Genomic DNA, 12,568 nt, shown 5'->3' with positions numbered 1-12,568 from the left:
TTTATATAACCTCAGTTTTTTATGAAAGTGACTTTAGTGTTATTAGCATAAGGATCAAAGATAATGTAAATGATCTTGAACACACTATAGCGGATACAGTTTTGATTTTATTTAGTTTAAGGGATATGGGTCTGAGTGGAATTCCTTTAACATAATATCAGGATTCTTAGCTCTAAGTCTGAATTCTTATTGCACCACCGAAGAAATTGATTCATAGACACGTGGGGGACCTACATAATTTAGTCGAGTTATGTCAAACCCAGCCGACGGATCACAATTAACATTGAATTGACAGTGTCCGACCAAATGACGTGGGTCTGTCAACTGCCTAGGAATTAATTTCCTCGATGGTACATAGAATTTTCGAGAGCTAGACCAAAAACATGTATATGTTAGTCTTCCTTAAGATTTTAACCGTGGTCCCATCTTTAAAATAGGTTTTATATAAAATATTTGTGATCTATCGCATATATTTTCCTAATATCATTCTTGTCACTCACTTAGCTAAATTATTGTCAAACATAAATTCATACTTAATATTATAAATGCGAAAGTGTATTTGTCTGTCTGTCTGTCTGTTACCTCTTCCTCCTTTCTGAAATTTGGTACAGAGATACTTTGAGTCCCGGGAAAAGACAAAGGATACTTTTTATCCCGAAAAAATTTACGGTTCCCGCGCGCTAAACGAATTTTGGCGCAACGGAGTTACGGGCGTCATCTAGTTAAGACTATATTTTCTCTAAACCTAGATTATGTGCCCTAAGCCACCCCATCGAAAACACGGAAAGCCTTAATGAACAATAACAGGACCCATAACTGATAATATTAAAATTCATAACTATACAGAAGTTGAATTTAAGTGTACTTTGTCCGTCATTTCAAATCTACAGACTTTCAATTCCTTTGTGTGAAGAATTTAACGAACTATCTGCTTCTCTATGATGCAGGTGGCTAGACATATTGTTTTGATGGTAGTACTAGCAGTTGCATAACTTATGTTGAGGAAGATTTTTATAGTATTTATGAATTGAAAAGAAGGTAAGAGCGAATCGGACTCACACACGACACGGGAAAGAATAATTTGAAGCTTTTAATCATATTGTGGCGTGGTGCAGCGGAACGGGTCACATTTGTTTTACAAGTTTTTTGACCGATTGCGCGACGAGTCACAAGTTTTTGTGAAATGCGTCCCGTTCCGCAGCACGTTCACGTTCCCGTCACAATGTGCGCGAAGCTCAAAACAGCAAAAAGCGTATATTGTAGAGACGTAGAGAATACCATATTACACAAACGAAGTCCCAAGTACCAGTTAGTCTTATATGAACCACTTTAAGCCCCCGGCCATTGATAGGAAACATGTTTATTCATCGCGTTTAATAATTTAAGCGAGATATTAAATAGGCAAGTGCCCTTCAGGCCTCTAAACACTAAGCCGGGACCTGTCTGGGCGGTGCTTACGATCCATACCTGTATGACTGTAGCTATAGCTCATGAATTGAATCAAAACCTACCAGAGTACGTTCCGTAAACTCGGATTTTTAGGTTTGAAGCAACGCCTCTAAAGATTTAAGAAAAAATCGGCCAAGTGCGAGTCGGACTTACGCACGTTACGCACGCAGAGTTCTGTACCTAAAGTAAACATACAATCGAGGACTTTGTGAAAATTTCAAGTGCCTCCCTGTTTGCCATCTATACTAATATTATAGAGTTTGATTGTTTGTTTGAACGCGCTAATCTCAGGAACCACTGGTCCGATTTGAAAAATTATTTCAGTGTTAGATAGCCCATTTATCGAGAAAGGCTATAGGCTATATTTTATCGCGCTAAGACTAATAGGAGCGAAGAAATAGAGGAATATGTGGAAAAAACGGGATGAAATATATTTGAAAGGGCTTATTTGAACGCGCTAATCCTGAGATTAGCGCGTTCAAATAAGCCCTTTCAAAACCAGTAGTTCCTGAGAACTACTGGTCCGATTTGAAATTTTTTTTCAGTGTTAGATAGTCCATTTATTGACAAAGGCTATAAGCTATATTTTATCACGCTACAACTAATAGGATTGGGACGTGATCTACTATGCGAATGCGGACGAAGTCGCGGGAAGCAGAAAGTATGTGATAATGAGCAATAAATCCCAAAAAATCACGTACCTATGTTGTATGGGAGCCGCCCTTAAATATTAATATCATTTTATTTTTAGTATTAGACATATTATAATATGTCGTTATAGCGGCACCTGAAATACACAATCCGTAAAAATTTCAGAAGTCTAGCTATAGCGGTTCTTGAGATACAGCCTGGAGACAGACAGATGAACAGACATAGAAGTCTTAGTAATAGGGTCCCGTTTTTACCCTTTGGCTTTACATAACCCTAAAAAGGCCAAATCTGTAAATTTTTATTCACCTATATCATATTTTCTTATTTAAAGTAACTACGCCTTTCCTAGCAAGTGCGTATAGGCATTAAAATTACCTCAAAATCCATATCAAATAATCATGTATTGCCAGCACTTATTCGGATTGTACGTACAAAGTAAGTACAAAATCAGAAAATAGGCGATAATCAAACATGCTTGGCCAGAATGATAATCAAATTTTGAGAATATCTTGACTTTTATCATGGAGTGCTATATTTTATTAACATAAACCCTACGAACAATAAAAACAACATACACCATTTAATCACTATCAACTGTCCTGCTAACTACAGTCGCGTACTGACTATCAGTATAATGACACGCTCGCGTTTGATATCTCATTTGTATACTGAACCAGACAGAAAGGATAGGTCTCTGCGAATATTTTGCAAAAACCTTTTTCATAGATAGTCTTCTTGTGCAGACTGCAGTAAATGGTCGCACTTTTCGGGTTAATTATTATTATTGGTGTTTTCATAATAATGACTATGTATTGTTGAAATAACTCTTACTACAATAATTTTATGGCTAAATTATTTACCGACATGTTACAGCTGTCTTGGAACCGCCCAAAACAAATGTAGCAAGTCCCTGAGGCACCCCCGAGATCAATCCAAAGATTTTTGCGATAAGTTTTTGCTGGCTACTTACGACTAGCAATAGTGGCAATGTATGGTGTGCAAACTCTCGCTAAAATTGGCATGGGGCATTCGCGTTCGCGACATTTTAGTGTGCGACAGGCCTCGTCCTTACGCGAGTATGAGGCAACATATGAACCGCTATGCTTGAAATTGTATCAACCTATATTCTGCAACATTAATCAACGACTAAAAATACTCATCTTAGTTCTTACGAGGTAAATATTATATTTTAATTGAATCCGAGGTGGTCTAGACGGGATTGCAGTTACTGCGAAACCGCAGCAGAGATGTGCAAAGGAGAGTTGGAATTAATAATCTAGTAGTTGTATGCTAAGCTATAATCAAAATAACTAGGCACGATTTCATACAAATTTTGACGTTGTAAGGCTTTGGGCCTCGATTTGCCGTTCGAACTTTAGTATTTCTTATTGCAAAACGAATTTAAAAAATTGGGTTGGTCACTTCATAAAAACCTTTTTGCCAACATCTTTAAATGCAATGTATTTTTATAATTTCGTCCTTGTCTGCCAAATGACTTTTCCAATGTATCAAGCAAAGACACAACATTGTCTTATTTTAGTAAACATCAGTATGAATATTTGAACTCAGTATTTTATAAATTATTAATAACTGAAGATTCCTCTAAAGTCTTAAGTCTGTCTTTTAATAATACCCAGCAATTGCAGTTTGACAACGGCCGTTGTTTTGCCATATAATTTATTCCTGTTATCAATATAAATAAAAATCTTTTCTCAGGCCTAACGAATGTAGGTACATACAAAATTTCATGAAAATCGTTTGAGCCGTTCTGGAGGAATTCGCGCACAAACACTATAACACGAGAATTTTATATATAAGATCGAATAATCTCTTTGGACGTAGCACGTAGGGATTTTCACAGAAATGGATAATGGAAAATTGTCAATACGCTTTTCGTATCACTTCATTGTTTTCGAATTAAGTTTTCAGTTTCAGCAGAATTCAAATGGCAAATTAGAAAGTTAATAATGCCGCATATATATTACTCTGTTCTTGTGTGGACTGGGATAACTATGTTTGTACAGTCGAATATGAAAAACGCATTAAATTCCAGCCAAAGTAAATAGAACATAATAATATAGCGCTAATAATAATTTGAATAGCATCGTGTTATACAAAGCTTGGTAGTATCAATGAGTAACTATTTTTTCGTATAAGTATATGATTAAACATAAGTATATGATTAATGATTATCTTCTGACGCAAAATAGCAGGAAAGATTTCAAAAAATATATATAACGAGCTTTTTCCCGCGGCTTCGCTCGCGTTATGAAGGATTATATTATACAAACTTTCATCCCTTATTTTATTCCCTTGGGGGTAGAATTGATAAAAATGCCTACGTCATAACATCTATCTGCGTGCCAAATTTCAGCCCGATCCGTCCAGTGGTTTGGGCTGTGCGTTGATAGATGTCAATCAGTCAGTCACCTTTGAGTTTTATATATATAGAAGAAGAAGAAGATTTTAAGTATGACTGATTCGACCATAATGCTAAACGTAAACTGGCCATAATACATCTTTATGTAATACATTTTAAATATGAAAATAGTAAAAAAACTCTTGCACTTCAGTAGCACTGGTAAGTGTAAACGAAACAGAGAGCATGCTAACATCCTCCTCTCCTATGCCGCGCCTATTGGAGAAGCCAAACGAGCGTAATTTGTGAGTTGTGAGTCGCAGAATTTCGGTTCGGCAGAAATTCTGCTGTATTCAGTTTCATGCAAAAGTCCTGTATGATTCACACGAGCGTAATTTTGTGAGTCATGATTTGTATGAAAAGATATTTACGCGGCAGAAATTCTGCAACTCACGACTCACAAAATTACGCTCGTTTGGCTTCACCCTTATAGTTCTAGTGAGAGACTACCGCGTTTTACGAATTTTCGATCAGGTCAAATGCCCTGATGACTTCGACATTTTTTACACACCCCAAAAATTTATTTCGACGCCTAAGAAGTTTTCACTTCAAAAGTTTAGGATACAATTTTTATCATGCAACAGTTAGCACGATACGGTAAAGGAATTTTATTACTCTCACTTTCGCCTTTAGGTACCTCTTACAAACCTTAGCATGTAAAACTCGTTATAAAAGTTTTAAATTTTTAAGAAGTCTCAATATATAAATACCAATTGAAATGTTACTTTTTCATCTGCTAACTAAGGAAATACAAAATTTATTGGGTCTTTTTTATCAAAATTAAATGGAACGACATCGCAACACGAGTATTCTATAGAATATGAGAACATTTTATTATCCATAGTAATATGATTAATGCGAAAGTGTGTCTGTCTGTCTGTATGTTACCTCTTCACGCCGAAAATTATTTTTCTGAAATTTGGTATGGAGATAATTTGAGTCCCGGGAAAGGACTTTAGGATACTTTTTATCCCGGAAAAATGTTTCCGCGAGATAAACGACTTATGGCGCGACAAAGTTGCGTGCGTCATCTAGTCAAAAATAACTCTTCTAGCGCTACTATATACTTTAACAGTAAACTCTATGTAAGGGACATACAGACCCTAAACCCGCTATCCCCAACCCGCGGCCCGCCCGCAGTCCGCCGAGACTTTATCTGTGACCCGCGTGATGTTAAACCATTTTGAAATTCACGCCCAGCAACCCAATAATGTAAAGTCGTGGTGAAAGTCGCTTTTTTTTTCTTTTAAATGATTAATTTTGAATAACGTTATTAGTTACCCCTTTTTAGGGTTCCGTAGACAAATGGCAAAAAACGGAACCCTTATAGATTCGTCGTGTCTGTCTGTCTGTCCGTCCGTCCGTATGTCACAGCCACTTTTTTTTATTTTGTTGCGGCCCGCGGCGCCATGAACAAAACATGTTCGTGGCCCGTATTAAAAAGAGGTTGGGGACCACTGCCCTAAACTAACATCACTTTGTTTTGTTATAACTGTAACCTGTATATCTGTCCGACTGTACGTTATTTACATGGCATAAGGAAATGCAATTATGTCTATAGTTATGTGTAATTGGAATCACTTTGTTCGCGACGAGAAGGCAATTTCTGTCTGTTTTCCGTCTAATTTATTTGGTATCTGCCTCTTTTGTACTGCTGCCGAGAAAATGAACAGCCATTTCATACTTCTGAGTTAACCCTGGGTGAAATATCATGCTTTCTCCTTCACACATGCAAAGAATTTTAGAAATGACATGATATTCAACGCATGGAATTAAATAAATGACATGATATTCAACTGTTGTGATATTCTTTGCACAACACAGCAAAGTTATAGCTAAAGGCGCTCCAAAAACAAATTCATAATTCCTAAAATGGTAAATTTGATTTTAAAGTAATATTTTAAAAGATAACGAAAAAACAATTTTGAATCTTGTTTTAGCGGTATCGGGCGTGATTTAAAAGTCTCAATATTTACTCTATTTTCCCCATAGACACAAATTGGAGGAAAGGTAAACATAAAATTGATAGAGTTATAAATTTTAAATAACGGTAGATGGACGATTTAAGGAAAATCGACTTTATGTTAAGCGGGTAGAGTTCCAAAGTCGATCGGCGGCGGCGGTTTGTCAAATTGTCGCAAAATCACGAGTTATTGAAATGGTGGTGAGATTGCAGTTTAACCAGGTAAGTCGTGGCGCACTAACTGTATATATTATTACAGGGTTCGATCGCACGGCGCACCCCAGATACTGGTGCCACTTATAAAGCCGATATTAAAGCTGATGACATATTATGTAGCGATTAAGGGAGATCGCAGACGGCACACTTTTTGTGTGATCGAGTCTGTGGCGCACATACGGCCGCCTTGGCCGCGCCATGCAGACTGCGTGTGCGCCGCAGACTCGATCCCACAAAAAGTGTGCCGTCTGCGATCTCCCTAAAGAACGCAATCTGGGGTCTAATTCGCGAATATCGAAGTGATTTTCTTCAGTTTTGCCTTCTTTGCTGCAATAGAAAATCCGGTGGTAATCGCTTATCATGAACCGCAAAGTAAAGCTGCATTCGACAATTTGACAGTTAAAAGCATGTTTGTAACATAAAGTTAATATACCTAGCGGATTAGAGAAATAAGCAACAGGCCTGAGCAATAGAGATGGGTAATCACCCGGGATAAAACCCATCACTGGGTTAAATTCAAATTCAAATTTTCGAGTTCTTGTATATTTAAATCGACATAAATAGGCGCATTATTGAGCTCTCGCTTGACAATGGCAAAATAATAAATACTACGCAAAAAGAAACGACACTCAAGCATGTGTGCACGTAAAATCGCTTGCGGCAATGTGTGCGCGTTTTTACTACAAGAGAGATGTCACTATCAGTAACACTGCGTGGTAAAAAGAGACGTGTGCATACATGACAGCAGAACTGTTTTTTTACGTCCAGTCGGCACTTATCGGCACGTTGACAATAATTTAATCTAGTAGTGTCTAAACACATTAGGCCGAAGTTACGCGGCGTAAATTCCACATGATTACGTCCGCAATGTCAAACGCATACAAAACAATTTTGATTGTTGCGTATTAGTTGTAATTTTAACTTGCCGAGTCAGCCATTTCGAGCAAAAGTTTCCTCAATTTGCACCAACAAAGCGTTTGACGTTAACAATATTTTCCCATAAGCCATAACTATATCCTTGAGGTGTAAAAAGTTTTTCTCCGTGTAATTACTTGGCGATTACTGATTGGTTGCGCCGCGGGAACCCAGTGGCTATTCAGTAATTGATAATATTGCACCTTACGACTCCTTTTTGCGAACAAAAGCTGCTCTCGCGTGTTTATTCGTGAGTATTGCGAAGAACTAGCTGTTTGCCGCGACATCGCATGCGGAAAAGAACTTTTTTCGCGTGAATCTTTGTATTTTTCTTTAATAAATGTCCTTTGCCGTGGTCCACTATATGTGTGCGCCAAATTTTATCAAAATAGGTCAAGTCAGTCACAACTCACGCGTGACTCCAATAATATACTTTTTATGTTACACAAGCTGTACTTTTTCTGGTAAGTAAAATAAAAGTACTATTCTTTATATCTAATTTTTAATTTCTGTTATAAATAATGCATTTCACAATATTTTTTGGCGTTTAACCAAACATCGTTAAACGGGTCTTTAACCTTTTATTATCTAGACCATAAATACCTGAATACATTTGAAAGTGTTCAAATTATTCCAAAAATATATTCGTAATAAAATGTAATATGTAAGTAGTAAGACAGTGGTCAAAACAAATTAAGGCTCTTAATAAAATTCCATGAGTCAGTCATTTCTGTAATCGAATTCATATTGAAATTACTGTTACATAAAACAGTATAATAATAAATGCCGTGTGACAAAAACGAAATTCATTTTTACTTTAAGTACTGGGCAATAAAGATGATAATGATGGTTTAAGAGGTGGCAAAGTATAACATAAACTAAATTATTAGTAAACTAGCTGTATCCCCGCGGTGTTACCCGCGATTGATTAGGAAAAATAAATTGTGATATTTTCCCGGCGCAGTAAAAAGTAGCCTATGTGTTAATCCAGGGTATCAACTATTTTCATACCAAATATTATTAAAATCGCTCCAGCCGTTTAGACGTGAAGAAGGAACAAACATACAAACTTTCGCCTTTATAATATTAGTGTGATTAAGTAGATACTAAGAATTTATAAAGCCACTCACTAAGCTTAATGCCGATGTTTGAAATCTGTGTTCAACCAATAGACTTTTCTTGTGTTGACAATATTTTTCCCGATCTTGTGCTAAAAATAAAATATCAATTCCCGAGCAAATTCAGGTCGAGCTGGTATTAAATATTTATAGCCGTACAATATCCTTTTAAATCTCTCGGCTCGAACTATAAAAATATAATAAATCATTATTTACCTGTCTAGGAAGATATTATATTATGTTTAATATATACTTACTACGATTTTGGCTTAGCTATGATGTTTTATTATTATACCATAGGATATATTCGTATGCAGATGACGAAGCTTTCTGGTGGGATTATATCAAGTCAGACTTGACATAACCCGACCAAATTACGTACCCTACGAATCAATTTCTCCGATAGAACCATACAAATTCTCAACTGGTTGCGGACTTTTTATTCTTATTTCTCGAGTGAAACCCAGAGTCGTCGTGTTCAAAGTGTTCGTGACCCATTGTAATAAAAACTGTAAAATAAGACTTACACCGCTTTACTTTCCGACTGGCTATCTAAGAAGATAATATGTGTAGGATTTAAAGTACTTTGAGAATATAAATTTCGAGAAGAAAAGACCTCTAGCACTATTTGTTGCCCGCAACTTCGTCTGCGCAAAAATTCTTTATCCCCGCATAACAGGAACCAAACATTTTTAAACTAATTTAAACCATACACAGTATTATGTTCTCATTTCAAACGTTTTTTATCCCGAAAATGTACGGCTACCGAGCGATAAACCATTTTTGGCAACGAAATTCCGGGCAACTATAATTACTTTAAATTTTAATTCTATGGGCCTGTTTCACCACTTTCTGATAAAGTTGCGAATAGACTATTCACAACTTTTTTGACAGATTCTCCATACTTCATCTGTCAAGTTACGTGGTGGATAGCCTATTCGGCACTTATCAGGAAGTGGTGAAACAGGACCTAAATGTTGCCCGTAATTCGCTAATTATATCCTTGCAAATATTAATGCGAAAGTGTGTCTGTCTGATAACTCTTAACGCTTAAACCGCTGATCTAATTTTGATGTTTGGTATGAAGATACTTTTAGTCCCGGGAAAGGACATAGGATACTTTTTATCCCGGAAAAATATACCGTTCCCGCGCGATACACGAATTTCTGCACAACGGCAAGGTAAATAGGCAAGCCATAGATATTAACCGGAGGCCAAATCATCTACCCTATTCCCTTCCCTACCCTCCCCTATTACTTTATTTCCTCTTAAAAGGCCGACAACGCACTTGCAGCTCTTCTGATGCTGCGAGTGTCCATGGGCGACGGAAGTTGCTTTCCATCAGGTGACCCGTTTGCTCGTTTGCCCCCTTATTTCATAAAAAAAATTAACATCTTAAAATTTCTAAATGTGTGTAAGATCTCTATGTGGTCAATGGTCGTTTTCACCCTGTCACACTTATCCTGAACTAGTTCAATGGAAACATTCGTAACTTATACTCATGGTCTAGTTTTCGACCTCAAGTCTGCGGTGTGCTCTGGGAATGGAGATGCAATATGAGCAGTGAGCTGCTCTTGTTTACTGCAACTTTGGGAAGATTTATCGGTGAGAGCACGCCCACGGGATCATCTTGTCGAATGCCTTAACGTACTATCTTGTGTTGTGATAGATTTTGTATCCAGCGCATCCATAGGGATGTGAAATGTTTTGAGAATACGTAAACTTTAAAAAATCGGCCAAGTGCGAGTCGGACTCGCGCACGAAGGGTTCCGTACCGATACAGAGCAAAAATAGGCTAAAAATGTGTTTTTGTATGGGATTTTTTAATAATATTTTAATATTATTATTAAATATTAAAGTACACATATAACAAAATAATGTGTGAAAAATTCAAGCCTACCTCTTGCCATTTTAATAATTGCCATATTAATAATAATATAGAGAAAAAAGGCCGGAAAAATCACGTTTGTTGTTATAGCGGCAACAGATATACATAATCTGTGAAAATTTCAACTCTCTAGCATTTACCGTTCTTGAGTCATACAGACAGACGGTTAGACGTTGAAGTCTCAGTAATAGGGTCCCGTCTTCTACACTTTGGATACGGAACCCTAAAAATTACGGTAGGTAAACAAACATTCTTTAATAATAGGTATAGGCCATGAGGGTGGTCTTTGCCTGGCATTGGGAAAGCATAGGCAAACAAAAAACATGGATTTAGTCACATTGCACAACAATGATCAGATATTTTAGATCTTAGTTAAAAAAATTAAAAGGTTAAATCTGTAATACCAACGAATTTAAATATTCATTAAATGATGACATTATGCTAGCGTAGATTAATATACTGTAACGATATTATGATTGATTATTATTTATTTTCAACTTATATATACTTAATTTCCTGTAAGTAAATCGAAATTTTTGGTTGTATCGTATTAGGTGAAAATAAAAGTAGAATTATAATTGTGTCGAAACATTTATTATTTTCTGGCAATAATTTAACTTACAACTATACATAAAACAAATAAGGAAGACGTATCCATATGGGTTGACATTTTACAAACACTCTAACATACTATTTACATACATACACGAGTGCCACAAAACATACTGTAACTGAGTAAAATTATGATTTCCCTATACAAGTTATTAGCAAGAAAGCATTTATGCACACAGATCCAATAAAAAAGCTGTAAGTTACGCACACACTTGCGTGAAACCACGCTACTACGTGTTATGTTTCGTATGTGATTGGCCGACTGGCTGTGCAAGAGCGTAGTTTGAATTATTATACATTAAATAATAAAAAACATTCTGCTTTTTTATTGATCTGAGAGGATTCTGTAATCACATAGTACTGATCAAAACAATAGTCGTCTTATCAAAAACTAAACTTGATTAAATTGTATTCAACATAAAAAGTTTTTCAATGTTACCTTAAATTACAAGTTTTAAATAAGACGATCAGATATCCAGCCTTTAAAAGTATATTAAAATAGTAAATACAATAAAAATAAATTCAAAAATCAAAAGAAAAAACTAACATCCATATAGTTTTCGAGCTAAATCGCATAACAATACCGATAAACAAACAAAAACAATGTAAAGTAGACGTAACTGCAACATTATTTTTACAGAAGATTGTTTTTGCCAAGAGGAAATTAAAAATTATTTAATGAAGTTTAATGAAATACTAACTTTCTTTAAAACTAACATGTTACAAAATCACAATACTAGCAAAATTCTGCAAAAAATTAAAATGGATTTGCCATATCATGGTTTCATTAAATAAGTCCAGTGACTTATTTCAGTTACGTCTAAATAATTACACCCTTGACTGTTGGAAGACAAGAATAAATGCTACAAATCAATCTGCATTAATCGAAGTTTAAACGAACGTTAAACGCCAGTTAACTAACGTTAAGCCTTAAACTTTGATCAACACTCACAACAACTCAAGTATGGCAAGTTAAATCGTCAATATATGAAAAATAATTTATTCTAAAAGTTTGGAATGGTCACTTACGACTAAATATTTACAAAATATAACAGAAACGTATCAAAAAGGTCGTATCTACAAACACCATTCTAAGAACAACGCTAGAGGTCGCCATTTTATCTACATGTTTTAAAACTAAGTTAAACTCGATAAAAGTTATACTGCTTTAGAGTTAGCTTGAGTTAAAAATAGAAATTGGATCGAACTTTGAACACCAAGGGGTGTAAGGTATTGAACAATAAACTTAAAAGTGTCGATTGCGAACTAACTTATTTTTACTTTGAATGTACTATACAGGAAAATGTCCAATAAATAATCATGTCATCTTTACGCAT

The 12,568-nt window shown here is 35.7% G+C and overlaps 1 protein-coding gene across 1 annotated transcript in view; it reads left to right on the top strand.

Annotated features, from left to right (window-relative positions):
* Nucleotides 1–12,568, top strand: part of LOC121734115 (elongation factor-like GTPase 1) — a 209,793-nt gene that overhangs the window by 145,913 nt on the left and 51,312 nt on the right. The window lies entirely within an intron of this gene.

The sequence above is a fragment of the Aricia agestis genome, chromosome 15, assembly GCF_905147365.1.
Source record: "Aricia agestis chromosome 15, ilAriAges1.1, whole genome shotgun sequence".
In the NCBI taxonomy this organism is placed as follows: domain Eukaryota; kingdom Metazoa; phylum Arthropoda; class Insecta; order Lepidoptera; family Lycaenidae; genus Aricia; species Aricia agestis.
The sequence above is the reverse complement of the archived record's forward strand: the minus strand, read 5'-3'. Positions and strand labels throughout refer to the sequence as shown.